Source organism: Neophocaena asiaeorientalis, unplaced genomic scaffold, assembly GCF_003031525.2.
Source record: "Neophocaena asiaeorientalis asiaeorientalis breed wild unplaced genomic scaffold, Neophocaena_asiaeorientalis_V1.1 scaffold267, whole genome shotgun sequence".
Taxonomy (NCBI): Eukaryota; Metazoa; Chordata; class Mammalia; order Artiodactyla; family Phocoenidae; genus Neophocaena; species Neophocaena asiaeorientalis.
The window spans coordinates 5,369,961-5,391,434 of NW_020173204.1; positions in this window are offsets into that span (position 1 = coordinate 5,369,961).

The following is a 21,474-nucleotide window of genomic DNA, read 5'->3' on the forward strand; positions in this document are numbered from 1 at the left end:
AAAGTTAATACTTAAAAGAGGGAGTAAAGATGGTGTGACATTTGCTTCAAAATTGAGATAGTAAATGTCACAAACCAAGTCAATGGCTTTCTAAAACGTACAGTTTATAGCAAAGAGTAAACTTTTCTGAAAAAAGAAACAAACCCACTTTTATTGAAATGACAATTCGCTTGACTGACTTTCAAACTGATGTGTAAATATTGTACATTTATCTTTGCTTTTGGTCCATCTACCTCTGTTTCCGTGAGTCTAACTACAATCTCATTGCTAGGACCTTCCAGTGACTCTTTTTTGAACCGTTCTCTCTTATTCTCTTCCTATATGGAAAAGGAGGTTTGCATTATTGGATTGTGGTAGACATCAGTTTCTTGATGCCAAAACCTGTTCTGTCTGGTGGAGCATGTTTTCTCAATGAGAGAAAAAAACAAGACTTAATGCCTTTAGGTAAAGTTTACATGTAAATTATGAAACAAAGGATTGTGCTAAAAAACATCAGGTCTGTGCAGGCTGGATAAAGACAAGGCTGGATTTTGGAGGGCTCCTTACGGCTCTCGGATGACCCTGTGAGCCGTGCCACCTTCAGCTTTTCCGTGTTCCTCTCTCTTTTGAGAGCCATTTTTTTGGTAGTTATTGAAGCTTTAAAACATGATAGAAAAGAAATGCTCATTTAAATTTTTTTAAAGAGAATAAGATAAGAATATTTCACCAGAATATCAGTCGACTTAAAAACCGAATTGGAAAGTCATTCTTTCAGGATTTGGCGCTCTTTGAGTATGGATGCCTTGAGGAAGGCTGGGGTATTTCTAATCCTTTCGGGTCTTTATAAGCAGCAGAAAGCTTTGGTTAACAGAGTGGAATCTCCCTCATTTCGGGAGATGCTACACTGCAGATTCTTTTCATTCAAACATTAAACTGGAGGAATTCGACGTGTGTAAAAAGCCTTTTATTCCTTTGGTCACAACCTGTTATTTTCTTTAACTTATGGCTTTTAGTTATCACGTAGTGTTTGCGTCCTCCGTTTCAGATTTCCGAAGACATGTAAATAAAACATCCAACCAGTAGTGAAGATAATATACCAAAACATCAATACCCATTGCCATGAGGAAACAAGAGTGAGACTGTTATAGTCAGCATAAAACAGTAAAGTACGCACTGTGGGTTTTGGGATTGTTTACACATTGTATGCGTATATTTCAGTTTGTGCAGGGACACAGTCTGTCTCTAAGGCAATTCAGTCAGTGCTCACTGAACGAAGGATCGAATACTTTCTGAAAAATTGGAAACTATCTCGAAATTTGAAGGCAGGGCGAAGGAACCAGTTTTTACCCTACACTTCGGGAGTCGTATATAACTTAAATGTGAGAGCTTAATTTTTGTGTCAGTTGGCAGGGATGACAGCCTCTGGGACCCCCTTGCTTTCCCCATCTGCGTGCTGACCAGATCTAAGCTCTCCTAAGACAGTGAGTCCACAGGAGCTCCTTCAAGCCGTCATCATAGCGTACCCCCAAAGCACAAACCTCGTAAACGTTTTCAAACGTTTCATAGAAGAGCGTGTTAACTGTGTTTAGGAAGAAAGCTGGTCGACGGGGGAAGAAAGAGCTTATTACTATTATTTCTTTTTATGTTTTAATTGAAGTATAGTGATTTACAATGTTGTGTTAGTTTCAGGTGTACAGCAAAGTGATTCAGATATGTATATATATATTCATTTTCAGATTCTTTTCCATTATAGGTTATTTAAAAGATATTGAATACGGTTCCCTGTGCTGTGCAGTAGGTCCTTGCTGGTTATCTGTTTTATATACATTAGTGTGTTTATGTTAATCCCAAACTCCTAGTTTACTGCCCCTCCTTCCCCGTTGGTAACCATAAGTTTGTTTCCTGTGTCTGTGGATCTGTTTCTGTTTTGTACATAAGTTCATGTGTATCATTTTTTTTGATTCCACATATAAGTGATATATGATATCTGTCTTTCTCTGTCTGACTTACTTCACTTAGTATGATAATCTCCAGGTCCATCCACGTTGCTGCAAATGGCATTATTTCATTATTTTTTAGGACTAATACTTTATTGTATAAATACACCACATCTTCTTTATCCATTCATCTGTCATTGCACATTTAGGCTGTTTCCATGTCTTGGCTATTGTGAAGAGTGCTGCAGTGAACATTGGGGTGCATGTATCTTTTGAATTATGGGTTTCTCTGGATATATGCCCAGGAGTGGGATTGCTGGGTCATATGGTAGAAAAGAGCTTATAATTATAAAGTAATTAACCTAGGACCTGCACAAGGGCCTGATCCTGCCTTTATGTTACTCACCTGGCATTATACTGGGAAAGAAATGAAATCACAACTTGCAGAGAATTGTGTATTTTATACTTTTCACTAGACATTCTGAGGTTCCAGAATTACCGGCATCTCAGGCAAGGGTTTTAACAAGTGCTTGACAGTCAGCAGCTGGGTCGGGGAATTGCGTGGAGCTCTCCTGACTCCCCAGGAAGCAGGTCTTCTGAGGGAAGAGCCGTGAGTGGAGCCTGAGGGCAGGGCGCAGCGGCCAGAGGGATTTCTCCCTGGAGGTTCTGACCCTGCCGGAACTGGGTTTATATGTTTGGGGGAGGGGATGGGTCCAGAGAATTGGACTGATCAGACTAATTCTTTCACTGCCAGTTCTAAAATCTGGGCTCTATGTTGTTACTACTTTTTCCCCCGTAAACGATAAGACTGAAGTACTGAAAGGTTGTAGTCTAAAAATGTAGGTATATTTAATCTGCGCTGCACCGTGGCCTGACTCCCACGTACCCTGAAGTCCTCTGTGTATTCCTCTTCTTTGTTCTTTCTCGGCCGTTCTGTCACTTAATTTATTCCATTAGAACATGCGCGTTTCAGGGCCCTCGCAGCCCCCATTAAAGGCCTACTGAGTGTTCTGGGGCATCCCCGGGCTCTGGCCGCTCTGCACGTCACTTGGACATACATGTCAGTTCCGGTTTTCCCGTAAATGACGGGGAAACCGACGCTTCTTCCCTTGTAGGGCCTCTTGCGGTTACTCTGATAATTGTAAATAATTCCAACCCAAAACGTATAAGCATAAACTGCAGGAGCTAATTGTCTTTGTCCCCTTTGGCCATAGCTGTAAAGAAGAATGGATCAAATTAGAGTCTATTACGGGTTCCTTTGCAGCCCGTCGTAAGTGGGGGGCTATTTCCATGTAAGGTGTGAGTGGCAGGTGACGTCCTACTGAGGAGCCACGTAATAAAGACTTCCTTTGGGACTAGTGAAGCTGCCCGATCACGTACTGAAGCTGGTGACCATATGGGAAACTATATATGAGAGCAGTTAAAAGTGTTTGAGTGGACATTTGCTGCTATATCCTGTAGATAAAACTGCAAAATGAAAATGCGTCCATCCGCTTCTTAAGAGCCTTCAACTCTCACCATTTTAGTATATTGCCCGTGAAGAACCTCGACACCAGTTTTTTGAAGGCAACGCTGGTTTATAACATTATGTAAGCTTCATGTGTACAAATTATATTTCTACTTCTGTTTACGCTACAGCCTGCTGACCGCCAAGAATTTAGTTTCCATCTGTCACCATGCAGTGACCCCTTTACCCATTCCTCTGCCCTGCCCCCAGTGTCCCTCTGGTAACCACTACTTTGTTTTCCTGTGTCTGTGTGTTTTTTCCAGGTTAGTAACACAATCCCCTGTAATTTTGCTTTCCTACTTTTCTCTTGTAAAGTGGCCTTTGGCCTTTGATTCCCTTGTCTAAAGGAAGACCAGAGCATTGCAATGATAGATTTTATTTCAGATGTTTATTTAAGAAGTCTTATGAATTTGGATATTCTTGTTTCCAGATAGAAAATGATTTTAGCGACTATTGGAACATTTCCATTTGTAATATAGCCCAAGAGAAAGCCAAATGAAATGGAAATGGTTGTAGGCCAAATTCTGTTGGATTATTATTTTTTTAGCTTACTCTTTTCTTGTTTCAAACACTGCTTAATAAATAAATAAATAAATACACACACACACACACACACACACACACACACACACACACATATACATATAAAAGCTACCCACTCCTGTACTATTTTCTTCTCTCAGCTTCACACGGAACTCTCTTAGAGTAGAAACGGTGTCAAAACAGGTTCTGAATGCATTCTATATTTAAGAGTTACCTGCAGTTTGCAGCTACCATTGGGCGTCATGGCTATTATATTTAGCAGCTCTCAAACCTTAGTGAGCAGCGCAGTCCCTCGAAGGGCTGGTTGAAGGTGCCGGTCCCGCCTCAGACTCATGTACCACGTGGGGACTGGACCTCAGGAGTTTGCATTTGTAACGTGTTCCCAGGCAATGTTGAGCCCCTTGATCTGGGGCCAGCCTTTGAGACGTCTGCATTCAAATTGTGTGTGTGTGTGTGTGTGTGTGTGTGTGTGTGTGTGTGTGTGTTTATATATATATGTATTTTTGCAAGTTGCACAGTGATGCGGTGGAAGCCACACCCACGGACCGGATCGCGATCGTCCTCCAAACCTTAGAGGACGCAGTAGATAATGACTGTTTGGAAGGGGCGGCGCCAGTAACGCCTCTGAAACACAGTCTGTTGGGAGAAGGCGAAGTGACAAGAGTGAACTCAGAGAACGTAGCATTCGAGGTGACAAAAGTGGGAGTGTCTAGAGGACGTGGTGTACTGCCCAGTGACACCGGCCAAGGGTGCATTTCTGTGGCTTTCACTGATGTGCAGGAACACCGGTTGAGTTGTGATTGGCAAAGAAAGAATGTGCAGCCACCAGGGCAGAAAGGAGCAGCTTTGGATTTCCAGTGGATACGGTCTTGTTTAACTGCAGCCCTCGGAGATGAGTGTTAGTACCCTCATTACACTGATGAGAGACTTAGATTCAGAGAAAACACATAATTGCATAAGGTCATAAAGCTATTATATGATAGAAGCGAGGTACAGAAGTATTCATCTGGTCCCCAAACTGCTCCCCTTTATACAGTGTCTAATCTGGTGGACGTGGAACAAGGCTTTACCAATTATATGGCGCTCCATGGCCCAGCCACCAGTACATTTTATCGCCAACTTTATTGTTTTTCCTACGTGAGCAACATAGTATATCCTGGTTATAAAACATGGGCAGAATTCAGGAGTATGTAGTATAAATGTATAAAGGATAAATGTACATAGTACATAGTATATACATATACTATATGAAAGATATAGTCCGTAAGTAAATGTACGAAGGATCGAGAAGGACGTATATAGAGTGTTGTACATGCTTCCAGCCCTTCTGTGCGTTTACAAACGTGTGCGCATGCGTGTACTTGGAGGGAAATTCTCCTCCGTGTATTATTCTGGTTCCCGGGCTTATTACTGAATCGAGTGGTGAGTATGCTGGTTGCTAAACCTCACCAAGTACTTAATAGGAAGTATTTTAAGTGATTTATAATGACTTCTTTAGACGATTAATAACTCGTATCCAACAGGAATCCTCACGGGGAAAAACAGATTTCACTTTTGTATCTCACAACTGTGTGAAAAGAACAGCGCCAGTACAAATGCTCACGGCATGTTTCATCTGTGTAGCCAGTGACTACTTTCAATTGCTCAGTGTGTGTAAGAAAGCCATCTTCCCCCTCAAAAAATAAAGCCAGAAAAACTGGCCAAGGGCTCATTTGCAATTCAAAGAAAAGGGTATTGTTATGTGAGAAGACAGAATAAGATATTTTCATTGCTTTCTGAGTTTCAGTTTGTTCCTTGTAACTGTGCGTGTGTTATAGACTTTAATCCCACCGAGGGAAAAGCCGATCTTTGAGTTTTATAACCATATTACAAAATCTTTTTTTTGTAAAAGACCATGCAAGGACTACCTAGTAAACTAATATCAGGATTTTAGAGAGGTAGTTCTAACAGAAGGCAACCATTCCTCACCTCTTCTCAGTGAGCGTTTGTGACATAAACATCAATCTGCGAGGGACAAAGCTTTGGCTGTTTGGAAAGGACTCCAGAAACTCAGCATTGAAACACGTAGTAACTTCAAGGTTGTATTGAAAAGGCTGTTTTTGCAGGGCTGTGCTTCTTGTTTAGTTGGCTTTGGATTTATTTTGGAGGATAACAAACAGCTTTTAAATGTCTTAGTAATCACATAAGGCAGATACCTTTGTCTGTGAAGCTACTTATATTTTGCACCTTTCAATGGCACTCCAAGCTAGAAGATGGCAAAGAAATATTTGAGAAGCGTGAAGCCCAGTAGGAGCAGAGCTGCCTGTGAAGCGGGTGTTGTGTGTGTTCAGATTCCGGCGATCCTGGCTATTAGGATAAGGTCATCAGATCTGACTACGATACTCGCTTCTACGGATAATTTACGGAACATTTCAGGGAGCCACTTCCAAATTTTTAAAAGTTACTTTTATGGATATTTTAAGAGTTATTTTTTTTTTTTTTTTGCTGTGCGCGGGCCTCTCACTGTTGTGGCCTCTCCCATTGCGGAGCGCAGGCTCAGCGGCCATGGCTCACGGGCCCAGCCGCTCTGCGGCATGTGGGATCTTCCCGGCATGGGGCACGAACCCGTGTCCCCTGCATCGGCAGGCGGACCCTCAACCACTGCGCCACCAGGGAAGCCCAAGAGTTATTTTTTTAAGAGTTCCTCTTTCCTACTACGTTGACTGGTAATGTGAAAAAAGCAGGCAAATCAATGTTAAAACAAGCAGCTATATACAGTCAATTTGACAACCCAGTATAATAAATTTATAGCCTGCCAAAGAGTGTTAAGATATTATAGGAATTATATTATTGGGACTACCGTAATAACAGCTCTTTAAAAATACTCTTGTTTGGTTGTTTTCTGATTTTACCTCCAACTCTGAAATGGTTCTGTTAAAAAGAAAAATCATACTTTTCAAATAAAAGTTGTTTCTTATCCACAGGGCTACTCTTTGAGTGTAGCTTTCACACTAACAAATGAGCGAATTATTCTTACGTAATATCTGTAACGTAGAAAATCAAATCAAGGCGCTGAACTCAAAATATAATATTGATAACCCTAAAAAATTATCAGTTACTGGATCACGATGGTTATCCTGTTGCCAGGAAATAGTATATGAAATGTGTTACCAGGAGCTTAATTCATGTATTTTTAAAATATTCACTTATTCAGTAATGAATCGAGTATATACCAAAGTTCTAGGCACTGATCTGAACATTCAATATTGTAAGCTAGTAAGTTGTACTGTAAAGTTCTGCGTATTTTTCAAACAAAACCTTTCAGAACTCCAGCACAGAATTGAATGTTACCCTTCAGAGAATCATCACCTTTGGGGGGGTGACGGCTGTTCCAGCCTTGTGACAGTGACAGTCTTCTCTGTCACAGCCAGGTGATGTGACCTGTAGAACTCCCTCTAATGAGTGTGACCACCCATTGTTTGCATCTCGGTGTTTTCAGTTAGACATCATCTTCATTTGACTTAACTCTAAACTTTTAGGTTTTTCAAATAACGTATTTACTTTTAAAGAATGATGGCTTTTATCAAAGAGAATAGGAAAAGTAAGAGAGTATAATATCGGCTTTTGAACTTGCAAAGATGTGTTCCAAAGAAGGCCACAGTTAGAGCAGTACCGTCCCAGTTGGGGTCGGACCCCACCATGACCCTTCAGTGGCAGCGCTCCCACTCTCCTGGTCCCAGGGTGCAGGTATGTTGGTTTAGACGTCAGATCGTTACCTAAGGTGCGTAATTCCATACGTGCCATCATGTCACATGTTCCGACTCTCCCGCATGTGCACTTCCTTATCACGGTGGGTTGCTTCAGCCAGCCCTCCATCAAGGCCAGAGAAAAGGCTCATTCGAGAAACTCCACAGTTGATCTTGAGGATCCCCAGATGGCTCTAATCACTTAACCCTTTTCCAAATAAAAACTGCCAACATCACAAGCCAACCACCTGCTACTATCTTGGAATCAGTATATCCTTTGTAAGAAAAGGGGGGAGGCTCGAGCACCCCACTTCCAGGCGATGGATACGTGTGAAGACAAACAATGAAGACTTGCATTTTTCACATCAGTTAAGCACCACACCTGATAATCTCCTGGCTCCATGGCATTGGTAATAACTAAATGACACTAAATGAAATTTAAAGGGTTTAATTAGGAAAGTCTATTCAGATGTCACAAGCTATTTACTTCCTCTGTAGGGAGTGCATATACTCAAATTTTACTGCCCTTTTATTCTAATTCAAAGAATTCACAATATTAACACAGAGGCCTTGAAACAGACAAAGTTTGGTGGTGCTGTTTGTTTTACAGGCTTGAGAGATTATCGTTGCCTCCACATGCGTGTGAGCATATTACAGTGTTTGTCTTTTTCTGTGAATAAGGGATCAGAGCACTGCTGGGCACCACTGCAGTGGCGTGTGACCGCCGTGACTCGCTAAATCCTGAAGGGGGTTCAGACATCTGCACGGGCCAGAAAAGACCGTAGAGGACGGGGAAGTGAAGGGAAATGATTTATTTTCACAAAGTGTAAATGGCAGAGCACCAGGACAGTTGACAAAGGGAAAGTAGAAGAAAATTGGTGCATGGCAGTTACTCTCTAAATGCTGTTGAGTGATTAAAGGAATGAGTGAGTGAATGAACTCGAGGTTCATTGAGAGGAGATATCAGCAGAGGTGCCCGGAACGAGACCGCCCCAGCTCAGGCCCTCTCGCCTCGTAGATGGGAAATGACACAGACCTCCACCGCCGTCTCCTGTTTGCCTCTCTGCTCTTTCCCCATCTAAGGTTTAAAACTAAGGGAGACTGATCCTTGAAAAACAAAACTGAAGGCAATCTCGAAGATTAATCCATACCCTTTCTCTAGGGAAAAGTACACCCAAACTGTTTCAATTAAGTTTAAATATATAAATGGGTGAATGAATGAATGAATGAGTGAATAACCTGGGGACCAGGGTAGAAGGACATCCACAGCAGCCCACGACTCACACTCAAAATCCTCACTTTCAGGAAATGCTCACGTCGAGTCCAACCTGTTCAGTTCAGTTCTGCTTACCACCTGGACCCTCTGAAGCAGAGACTCTCTAGTCAGAATGTTCTCAATTCTTCATATCCTTAGAGGCCACTTCAAAACTGCAATCCATGAAACCCCTCTGAAAATTGTGTTATCGTCAGAGTCGACCTGTTAGTGGACCTCGGGCTGACGGCATCTCTGTAAAAATAAGCTTCACACAAACACGAACCTTAGGTAGTGTTTTCCATTCTATGCTTTATTTTGGTTGGGGGACAAAATCATGTCCCTACCTCCCTTAATCCCTATAAGGGCAGTGTTCTCTTATCTCTGGTCATTTAAAAACTGTAATTCAGCATACAGAAATTCCTCATGCCACGACAGCCAGCATCTTGTGGGCTGTTAGTGTTTATTAAAACTGCTCGTTTCCTTAAAACAAGGCTCAATCTTTATAACCCGTTAGTTTTCACCTTACAGCAGGGCTCCTTCTTTCTTTTCTTGACAGTTCAAAGTCTAACCAGCCCCTTCCTAAGTGCCGCTGAAAAGATCTTTCCCTGAAATTTACTCTTTAGGGTACCCATTGATTCAGAGAGATACTGGTTCAGGGTCAAAAGAATTGCATAGGAAACCAAAGCCCTCCTTTTCCCCCCCGTTGCAATTCTCGTAAATGAGACCTTTCCATCCTTCCACCCGTGCACTGGGGGAGGCGCAGCACATCGGACACAGGTGGGTCCAGTGGTGCATTTCAATTCTTGTCACAGAAGGAGGGGACATGTCCTTGAAAAGTGTTTTGCCTACTTTCCACCTGAGTTAAGAAGGAGGGCACTGGGAGAGAGGGAACAGTAGGGGTTTGGAGATGTTTTGATTTCTTTGCTACGTGTGGTGGTTTTGTCTTTGCACCTCAATCCTATAAGCAGTAGCAATATTTTGTACGGGACTTCCCATCTTCAATAAATTGTATAACAGGGATTAATTCTCACAGCATCCATTTGACTAAAGCATCATTATCCCTGTATTATAGAGGAGAAAACTCATTTGCCAAACCCCACAAAGAAAGTCAATGCCAGAGTAAGGATTATCGCTCAGGAGGGTCTAAAAGTCTAATCTCGGCTCTGAGATGCTTTTTTATTTTTAATTCTTTTTTCTGTAGGAACAGATGCAGGCGGATTTATCAGGTAAATTCACTAAGGGTATGTAAGCATGGAAGGCAGCTCTGCCCCGGCTGAGTCTTCGTGACTGTCAGACCAGTTTAAGCTGATTAGATGTAGTGGGTTTTCACAGAATCCTGTCAACAAAGATATAAAAATACAGGAAGAATTGTATGGCGAGCAGAACCAAAAATATTGGTCTACCCATTGCCACGTAAATCCAGTCAAGGTGTAGGTTGATATTTATTGAATAGACTTCTTTTTGCAAAGGTTGGGCAGACTAAGATATTTAATTCATATTCTTTCCCATAATAACAACTCATTTATCTGTAGGTCATCAATCTCAAAACTTAACACTGTAATTCAGCCAAGAATCGGGAAATTAGCAAAAGCAACGTCCCAGCAGTCTAAAAATATTTTCTCAAATTCTGTAACCCAAGAGTGCATTGCCGCTGTGCGTTGCTCATTAAAAAACTCTGCAGAGCTGATTTACCCCAGGCTTAGCCCTGCTGATAATAGACCTGCACCAGATTCACAGGTAAAGAAAGAACCAAATGAAATAAGACTAGGGCACATCTGCCAGGGGCCAGCACACAGAACCCCAGAGCTGACCCTCCGACGTCAAGGACAGAAACAAGAACGGTAACAGGTACATAAAAACTCAAAAACCTGGGTTTCCCTGGTGGCGCAGTGGTTGAGAGTCCACCCGCCGATGCAGGGGACGCGGGTTCGTGCCCCGGTCCGCGAGGATCCCACGTGCCGCGGAGCGGCTGGGCCCGTGAGCCATGGCCGCTGAGCCTGCGCGTCCGGAGCCTGTGCTCCACAACGGGAGAGGCCACAACGGTGAGAGGCCCGCGTACCGAAAAAAAACAAAACAAAACTCAAAACTCTTGTCAGTCTTAGAGCAATATTTTCCTGTATAGGTGAGCTGTTTAAACACTGTATGTAGTCTATAAGGACAACACTACATTATAACGACTTTAATGATTGCTGTTATAATGGTAAACCTGAGTATTCATTTATTTGATGAATAGTTCTTGAGCCTCTGACTCTGATAGTGAACAAGACAGGCACAGGCCCTGCCCTCACGGAGTTTATGGTCTAGAGAGGAGAAAAGTCAATATGCAAGAACGTGCATTATTAAATGATTTCGGCTTGTGATAAGGGCTGTGGGTGAGATCAACAGACCAGGAGAGAATGACTAGCGGGCTGTCTTTTCAGATACAGGGGTGGGAAGTGTCAGATTTGTAGATACCTGTGTACGAAGGGTGAGATGGAGACAGCCACTCCAAGAACCAGGGGGAGAGCATTCTGGGCCTGGAGGGAAGCTCCCTTGGAAGCTGGCTCCCTGTGAGCAAGGGGAGGTGGGGGAGAACGAGGTTGGAAGTAGCTGTCAGCTCCCATGGGGCCTGGAAAGGTGGTAAACTGAGGCGTGCCGAGGTCTGACTTAAGCGTGTCCAAGAGTATTAACTGCGAGCTGGGAGGGTCGAGGAGGGCCGTGATCACGTGACAAAGCAGGTGGCTTTCACCAGGGTGGTGATGGAGACGGTACAGTTCAGTATCCTCTGTGGGAACCGGACAACCTCTCAGACGCGGTAATAACAACTGAACTAAAGCGCACTGAGCACGGACCCACGTGCCAGGCCCTGTGGCCTGTCGGTCCCCCTTCAGGCCTCAGAGAGAGAAGCAGAGTCATTGTTCCAGCTTGTCCGTCCCCCCGCAGCCCTCAGAGAGGGAAGCACAGTCATTGTTCCAGCTTGCAGCCCAGGAGGATATAGCTGAGGGAAGTTCAGACTTCTGCCTGGGCTCTCACTGCTGATACACGGTATAGCTGGGGCTTGGAATCCAGGTGGTTTGCTCCAGAATTCACCCTTGTAGACTTGATATAATTTCCAGAAAATGAGCATTTCCCATTTCCCAATTCCACCTGGCAGACTTTTGAAAAGTAGATAATTCAGTCAGAAGAACTAGCCCCCAGAAGTCCAATCAGGGCATGCTATTCTTTACTCTTGTGAGGGAGTCAGTAACATGAGAGGGGTACAAGTCCCTGCTTTGTTTCTTTTAAATTAAATATCTTTATTCTCTCAAACATGTTCCCGGAGAGTGTTATTGATTGTACCACATTTCAATGGTACATATTGATTGCAAGGAGGAAAAAATGTGTACATTCTGTTAGAAGGCAGGTGCAAAACAAAGAAAAATCGGGACAAAAACACTCCAAGAGCTTGGCTTACCGTATTCACACTTGAGAAGGAGACCACATTCAACACAAGGCAATTGAAAGCAGTGAATAACCCGTTTTCCGGCGACAAAGCGGCTGTGTAAACTGAGAAATGTGAAGAAATGCCAGTTCAGAAATTTGAGCTTTACAAAAATATTTTGGCTTAAATTTAATTAAGGAGCTTTGTAGTCTAAAGGTTAAAGCATAAAAGTAGTTATCTTTCCAGGAAGGATGTTTCTCCTATTAATGCTTTAAGTAAGAATGGCATCTTCTCAGGTATACATACAGGTGTTCTGTCCTCCAAAGATGGACCTGTTAGAGCGACTGAAAGAGGCAACGCGATGTGCAAGGAGTTTATAGGGGACACTCTTGACGGAGGCCGGAATGAGTGGGAAGGACAATCTGAAGGGAAAGAAGATACGGAAACAGGCTCCAAGCAAGTAGAAGATGCTAACACAATAATGCTAGTATCACGAGAAGAAATCTCTGGGCAAAGCTGGACTAAGAAGACGGTGTGACAGAAATAGTTACAGATGTAGAAAATAAACTTATGGTTACAAGGGGGGGTATGGGAGGGTAGAGATAAACTGGAAGATTGGGATTGACATATACACACTACTGTATATAAAATAGCTAACTACTAAGGACCTGGTGTAGAGCACAGGGAACTCTACTCAATTCTCTGTAATGACCTACATAGGAAAAGAATCTAAAAAAGAGTGGACATATGTATATGGATAACTGATTCACTTTGCTGTACAGCAGAAACTAGCAGAACATTGTAAATCAAATATACTCTAATAAAAATTTTTTAAAAAAGAAAATGTTGTGAGTTGCTCGGTATGTAATTCACACAGCAAGACTTGGTTTTTATTTATTATTTTCTTTAAATTTTTTTTATTGAAGTATAGTTCATTTACACTGCTGTGTTAGTTTCAGGTGTACAGCAAGTGGTTCATTTATACATATACATACATACATATGTATTCTTTTTCAGATTCTTTCCCACTATAGGTCATTACAGGGTACTGAATACAGTTCCCTGTGCTGTACAGTAGGTCCTTGTCATTTATCTATTTTATATATAGTAGTGTGTATCTGTTAATCCCAAAGTCCTAATCTATAAACCCCCCCTTCCCTCTTTGGTAACCATAAGATTGTTTGCCATGTCTGTGAGCCTGTTTCTGTTTTGTAAATAAGTTCATTTGAATCTTTTTCTAGATTCCACAAATAAGTGATATCATATGATATTTGTCTTTGTCTGACTTACTTCACTTAGTGTGATAATCTCTAGGTCCCTCCATGGTGCTGCAAATAGCATTATTTCATTCTTTTTATGGCTGAGTAATATTCCATTGTATATGTATATAACACATCTTCTTTATCCATTCCTCTGTTGGTGGACGCTTAAGGTTGCTTCCGTGTTTTGGCTATTATAAATAGTGCTGCTGTGAACATTGGCGTCCATGTATCTTTTTGAATTAGAGTTTCCCTCTTTTCTGGATATATGCCTAGTAGTGGGATTGCTGGGTCATATGGTAATTCTATTTTTAGCTTTTTGAGGAACCTCCATACTGTTCTCCATAGTGGCTGCACCAATTTACATTCCCACCAACAGTGTAGGAGGGTTCCCTTTTCTCCACACCCTCTCCAGCATTTGTTATTTGTAGACTTTGTGATGATCGCTGTTCGGACTGGTGAGAGGTGGTACCTCATTTTTTTTGATTTGCATTTCTCTAAGAATTAGCAGTGTGGGGCATCTTTACATGTGCCTGTTGGCCATCTGTATGACCAACAGGAAATGTCTATTTAGGTCTTCTGCCCATTTCTGATTGGGTTGTTTGTTTTTCTGATATGGAGTTATGTGAACTGTTTGTATATTTTGGAAATTAAGCCCTTGTGGGTCGCATTGGTTGTGAATGTTTTCTCCTAGTCTGTAGGTTGTCTTTTTATTTTATTTATTTTTTTTTTTGCGGTACGCGGGCCTCTCACTGCTTTGGCCTCTCCCGTTGCGGAGCACAGGCTCCGGACGCGCAGGCCCAGCAGCCATGGCTCACGGACCCAGCCGCTCCGCGGCATGTGGGATCTTCCCGGACCGGGTCACGAACCCGTGTCCCCTGCATCGGCAGGCGGACCCTCAACCACTGCGCCACCAGGGAAGCCCTGTAGGTTGTCTTTTTGTTTTGTTTATGGTTTCCTTTGCTGTGCAAACGCTTGTGAGTTTGATTGGGTCCCATTTGTTTATTTTTACTTTTATTTCTATTGCCTTGGGAGACTGGCCTAAGAAAACATTGCTACAATTTATGTCAGAGAATGTTTTGCCTATGTTTTCTTCTAGGAGTTTTATGGTGTCGTGTCTTATATTTAAGTCTTTATGCCATTTTGAGTTTATTTTTGTGTAGGATTTGGAGGCGTGTTCTAACTTCATTGATTTACATGCAGCTGTCCAGCTTTCCCAACACTGCGTTTGCCGAAGAGGCTGTCTTTTCTCCATTGTATGCTCTTGCCTCCTTTGTTGAAGACTGACCATAGGTGTGTGAAGACTTGGTTTTTAAACCGTAGTCTTCTTACTTTTATTTAGCGTTATAAAGGAAGCATTTAGGGGTGAGGGCAGGAGGCATCATTTGCACCCAAGACCTCCTCAGAAAGGAGAAAGGAGCCAGTCCTAAGAACCTAGGGCCCCTATGTGTACTGACCCCTAAAAACTAAGAAGCTGTATACTCCTTGACATGCAATCAAGGATGCCGTCTTGACAGATGGGCCTCCTTCAGTGATGATGATGTAGAGGCAGAGCGCAGAGAGGACCTGTTTTGGGAGGGAAAGAAGGCAAGTTGGGAAGTTAAGGTTGACTGGAGTCCCTTATTCTCCCCCTCCTACCTTCCAAGTCACTTAAAGCTGACCTGCTGAACCGCAGTGCTCGATGCATGGAACCCTTGATTTTGAAATGTAAATCAACTTTGATACATAGGAAGTCTAGAAAATTAAAGGCAAATTTTTTTGATCTTTTACTTGGGTTGTGAAACTTTCAAGACAATGATTGCTTTTAGAGAACATATACTATGCAGGATACCTTGAGATTAAATGACTATTTCAGAGTTTAAGTCAGGTGGTTTATAAATTTAATTGTTCAGTGTTTTCTGTTTATTTGATTGTTGATTAATTAGTTGGGTTGGCTGGTTGGTTGGTTGGTTTCCATTGTCATCTGTGTAATGGCAAAGAGTTCCTCCCTGTGTGCCACCTGCCTGGAACCTGGCGTGAGGACTGTTCTTGGGCATCCTCTCTATTGGGCAGAAAGGGCTGCAGAGGTGAGGGTGCAGGACGTGATCCCGGGCAGGCATTAGACATCCCACATACAGCCTGGAAGCTGTTCCAGGGCAGGGACTGCATGTTATACATTTTGTTCCCAGCACCTGCTATATTGTAATTGTATCCCCCCTGCCCAAGATTTGTGGGAATATCACCAGACTTTTTCAACATCACACATGCTGTCATTCACAGATTTTGACTGCCTGTCTACAGGGTAGCAAACAGTGTTCTAGGCCCCTGGAAATAAAGTGGAAATAAGGTCCTTGTTCTCATGAAACAAATTTTACGGGGGTAATAAAGAAGTGAAAAGATAAGAGGACACGATAATTTCAGAGCTGTTTTTGACGAGGTATTATGTGTTAGGGTGATAAGGAAGCTACTTAAATTGGCTGGGCAGGCAAAGCCCGTCTGAGGAGGTGGGTGTGTTCAGAGGCCAGGATAAGAAGAAGTCTTCAGTTATGCAGGGATTTAGAGAGGGAGCCTTCCAGGCGGAGTGCACAGACCCTAAGAGAGGACGCCATTGTGCTCCTGGAACAGAAAGGCCCTTGTCACCAGGTGGACACATCCTTTCCTGTTTAAGCACAGGGCATGAGGCTGGTTTGCCCTTTATGGTCAAAACCAGATGTACCTCACTGACCTTTTATCAAGTGAAAAGAGTAGAATTCAAGTGAACTTAAATAGTTATCAGGTAACCATATGTGACATCTTGTTTTAGATTTTAAAAGGGTAGAACATTCTTCAGGGTATTTGCCCCTCCAGCTCTCTCTGAGATAAACATCTGTGATAAGTGTGTTTAAAAAGAGCATAAGGTTTTGTGAGTCCTTTCATCATAAAAAGGACATGCAGTGTTTCAATTGTTTCAATGCCAAGAATCAGTAAATATTATTATAAACAGTTTTTCAAGAAAATTGTCAAAGGTATTTTCCCACTGAAAGTGAATCACTCATTGCCATCTTTTAAAACACTTGCTGTCCAATTATTTTAAATAACGGATAGCATTTAACTATGTTATTGCCTAGGGAAAATAATGTTTCAATGAACACTGTCAGCGAGAGTCTCTTAGGTTATCTGATTTTCCATTGTTTATCTTATGTTTATTATTTTTCAAAGCGACGTATTTATTACTGTGGTCAGTATGTGTGTATAGACCTTGTCACTGGGCAAATTTTGATCTCTCTCTGCTATGCCGAAAGTCTCCCTAAATACGGGAAAATGAACGAAATTCTGTGTTGTTTACTGCAGCACCTTATTAAACAGAAAGTTGTGTGCGCTTCATTTTCATTATTATGAAGAATAATCTGGAAAAAGCAAGAAACACTTATCAAAGACCTTGGCAGTGGCCTTTTTTTTTTCTAATTTATTTTTTAAGTTATCTATTTTTGGCTGCGTTGGGTCTTTGTTGAGGTGCGCGGGCTTCTCACTGTGGTGGCTTCTTTTGTTGCAGAGCACGGGCTCTAGGCTTGCGGGCTTCAGTAGTGGCAGCACGCGGGCTCAGTAGTTGTGGTGCACGGGATTAGTTGTTCTGCGACACGTGGGATCTTCCCAGACCAGGGCTCGAACCCGTGTCCCCTGCGTGGGCAGGTGGATTCTTAACCGCTGCGCCACCAGGGAAGCCCTGGTGGTGGCCTTTTATGTCTATGTCTGAACAAAATGACCCGACTTGAAAATAAAATGGAAATATTAAAACATAGCTTTTCTGTGAGGTCAGATCCTATTACCTGGGAATGTTTAAAGAGAAAGCATAAACCAGGCAATAATAGATTTAGAAATTCTGCAACGTGGTCAGAATAAGATCGGGTTTGGTGGAATTAGTTTATGTTGCATATTCAGAGCGAGATTAGATAGCAGTGTTAACCAAATCCACAGATTTTCCTGGGGTGAAAATAGCTCATTTCAGAGAAACCTTATGTTAGGCAAGTATGTTCTTAGAGGTAGAGAGGGGGTTTTTTTGTTGTTTTCTTTTAAAACAAAATTTTTTTTATTGTTTTCTTTTCCATCTGTTGCAGGGAAATCGGGTATTTTTGAGCACTCTTTAATATGACAACTGCTAAAAAGCAAAATGATACATTACATTTTGGGCTGTGGGTTGCTTGAAGGTAGACACAATAATAGGCTTTCTGTTGAGGAAAAGGAGTGTTATTATTACTGTTTATCTTTATAGCTTCTCTTCACTCATAATAGCACAGACCCTTTCGGCTGAGTCACTTGGCTAGATGTGTCCTGGGGACAAATAACGTTTCCTAAGCCGTAGCATGTTGCCTTATGAGGGGAGGACAAAGTAGGATAGAGGCCCAATTCTATACCACGGCCAACCACTGAAGGCAACGCCGCTCTCGTTGCCGGTGAAGTATTATTTGTTTCTTTATTCTACCAAGTGGCTCAACTCTACCAGTAAATGCTACTCAGCAGGCAATTTTAAATTCTAGGCACCTGAGGAAATTTCTAGACGAAGCCCTCCATTTAAACAGTAGTGCAAAACTACTTACATGATGTTTACAGCTTAGGGAGAGGACATGCAGGTAGCCGGCCGGACTCCCTCCTCCTCAAGCCCAGCTATTGCGCCTCCCCTCTGCCTGGCCTCCATCTCCATCATTCTCTTTTCGCCATTTATATTTTTCTACGCAGACCAGAACTGAGGAATAATTAACTGCCCATAAGAAACCCGTACTAGCTGGGTGACCTGTGCAACCTCTTTGAGTTTCTGTTTCCTTGTTGGGAAAATGGGGATCCTATTAAAAACCATCTCTTGGGTTGGATGTGTCTCCATAAACATTAGCTTTTGTTAGGGTGATGATGAAGGTGGCTGGCAGAAAGAAGGTGACATTCTGGGCCTGATTCTGCCGCCTGATGGATTATTGGTCCAACCCCCCGAGTACCAGAGGCCCCTAGCGTGCAAAAAAGGAGCCAGGTATAAGCTCCATCCCTCTGTGACATTTCACGATTTGATTAATTTAACGCAACAAGCTCATTCAGTGGAGCTGGCATGTCATCAGCAGGGATGAAAGTTGGTGGAGCACAGACTGTATGCAGTGGTGTAGGTTTGGGGGATAAGAAGAGATGTAAGACAGACCCCTGTGTGCTTCCCCCTGTGCTCTGTGTTTTGCGCTAAAACGAACAGCACAGTCAGGATGTGCCCCAGAGAGGGAGGCTGTGAACAAGCCCCAGGGCCACCAAGTACACAGGATGGGGCTCGAAGCGAGCAGAGGGGAGAGCCCGTGGGCTCTGGCAGAGGGGCCGACACTCCGATCTCATACAAGACCTCAGAACACGGAAGGATAGCTCACCGCATTGCAGAAACCAACAATTTAACGATGCTTAGCTAAGCTAAGAAAACCCACATCAGTTACTAAAATTGCGGCCTTGTCTTTAATGATCTACAGTTTCCTCATTTGCTTTAGATCTCTCATCAGAGCCACATCTTTGTTTTTTGTTTTTTTTCTGGGTTGGACTTTTTCAGGTATCACACATACACGTGTCTATATGTGTATATATGTAGTGAGAAAGAAGGAGCGTGTTATTGCTTATAATACGGCTCTTGGGGTCGTTATTAGTATCATCTTCAGGATAAAATACGGATCAGTCCTCTTCATACCCTAGTAGTGCAACAAAATACATTACATCTAGATGGTATTTCGATAGCCTTGCCTGTTTCCCCACGTGCAACAGGGGCACTGTGCCATGAGACTAGATAAATGAATAAGCCATTGTTGAAAATGTGCTTCAAAAGGCCAGCAGTCTATGGACAGACACTCATGTTTACATAAATATTAAATATATAAAAGAGAATGAGAGCAGAAAATAAGGACATGTGTAACGTTTATGAGCCATTTACCTAGTCTCTGTTTTTCTTTTTTTTTTTTAATTTTCTTTGAAATGCTTCGATGTTTCTGTAGTTCTCAGAGTGTGATTTGTGCCCATCGTGGATCCCCCAAGCCGTCATTTTCCCCACATGCTTTAAAACTATTTGCTGGGAAGTCCTTTTCAGCGGGAGCCCACGTGCTCTGGGCTGCCTGCAGTGTCCCTGTGGAATGCTTTCGCGTTTGCCTCTGCTGGGCCGTACGGGTTTCGTATCCATTTTTATTTAATCCTCAGTCAAGGGTTCACAAGGTTGAAAAACTGTCGCCTTGACCACACACCCCCCCTCCCCCGCACGTGGTGGCAGAGACTTCAGGGTCTGTTCGCTCTCAAGACCTGTGACCTGAGCACCTCTATGCGCAGACTGTAGGCCTGTGGCAGAATTCTTCCTAGTCACCTTCTCAGAGGTGGGACAGTCCTTTTTACCAGCTATGTTCATGCAGAGCAAAATCCAGCTTCCTGAGTCCCCTGGCTCCAGTGCAGGTATCAAAACCCCAGTCCATTAAGCAGGGCCTTCAGGCTAAAGTCCAGTCCATCCAGTTGGAGACCTCTTCGGGCCATTTCACTGTATATGAGTAAATGCATATTTATATTATTATATTTAGGTAATATTAATATATAAAATATACATTAATCTATGTATTGTAAAGCTTGTATTTTATGCAGTTTTTCTATGGGTTTAAGGTTTTGGGGGGGCGGGTTGCTACTTCCGATTCATATCCACTAGAAATTGTATTCACTGAGGTTTTGTATTCTTGTATAAAAGAAAAAAGAGGAACATTGATCATTTTTCTCTCATTCACGTAGAATGGAGGTCTTTTCAACAAAAATGTTAGAATAGATCATTTCTATTTTTATGGAAAATCTATTCTTACCAAGCATCCACCAGACTCATTGTGTAAAAATAACCATTTTTTCCCTCCCTTGGATATCGGGCATCAGAAGCCTTATTTCAGGAGCCAGATCAGGCTGTGAGTCGGGATGCTTTGGAAAAATGACCTCCGTCCAGCCACCTCTTTGCGGATCCAGGTGTGTCATGAACCTGGGGGGTCGAATGGACTTTGTAACTTGACTTCTCTGGGCATCATGTATAAAAAGGGAGATCTTCAGACTTAGGAAGCCTGATGTAAAACAGGTGAGAGTGGAGGGGATTTCTTAAATGGGAGTGAAAGCCCTTCCTCTTCGGCCAGTAACTTCTAAGGCACCACCGAGAAATCCTCCAGGGAGCCCCAAGGCGCAGAGTTCATACAGCGCTTGACCAGATACCTCTTTTATGTCTAACCCTATACGAGCCTGGGAGAAAGCAGTGGTAGGTACTGCCCTCTGAACATTGTCAGCCGCTTGTCTGTGTTGGGTAATTTCTCTCACGTACTCCTGTTCCTTTTATATAAAGTGACAAATTCATCCAATAGGAGATTGACTCTGAGTCTCGTTCATATCTTTAAGCTACAAAACTATCATTTTTTTCTTTAATAGGGACCATCTCAGGCAAACTGGCACATATGGTCCCCCTATCTTTAATGATTAAGTGGGGCAGTTTTGGTAGCGTTTCCTGCGATTTAGCAATATTTAATACTATAATAAGGCGTATTTCATTACCATTTGTCTATGTAATTGTCACTTTCATAACAGACATATTTGAAGATGTTCCCATAAATGGCACAGGAACAGAAATAAGACTTCCTTTTTTCCCAGAGATCTTTTTACCATTGTAAACTCCTTCAGTATTAGATTGAATGTAGCCCGACATTAAAAGGGAAAAATGCTATTAGATTCTCCTTTCACCTTGAGTATTTTCCTGCACAGACACAGAAACCAGCAAATGTGATCATGTCTCACGTACCAAATTTCCAAAATGCTGTAATGATATATTATCCTTTAAAATTTAATTCTTACTGGGAATATGTTCATCGTTATTCGACAACCAAGTCTTTATTATTGCCAGAT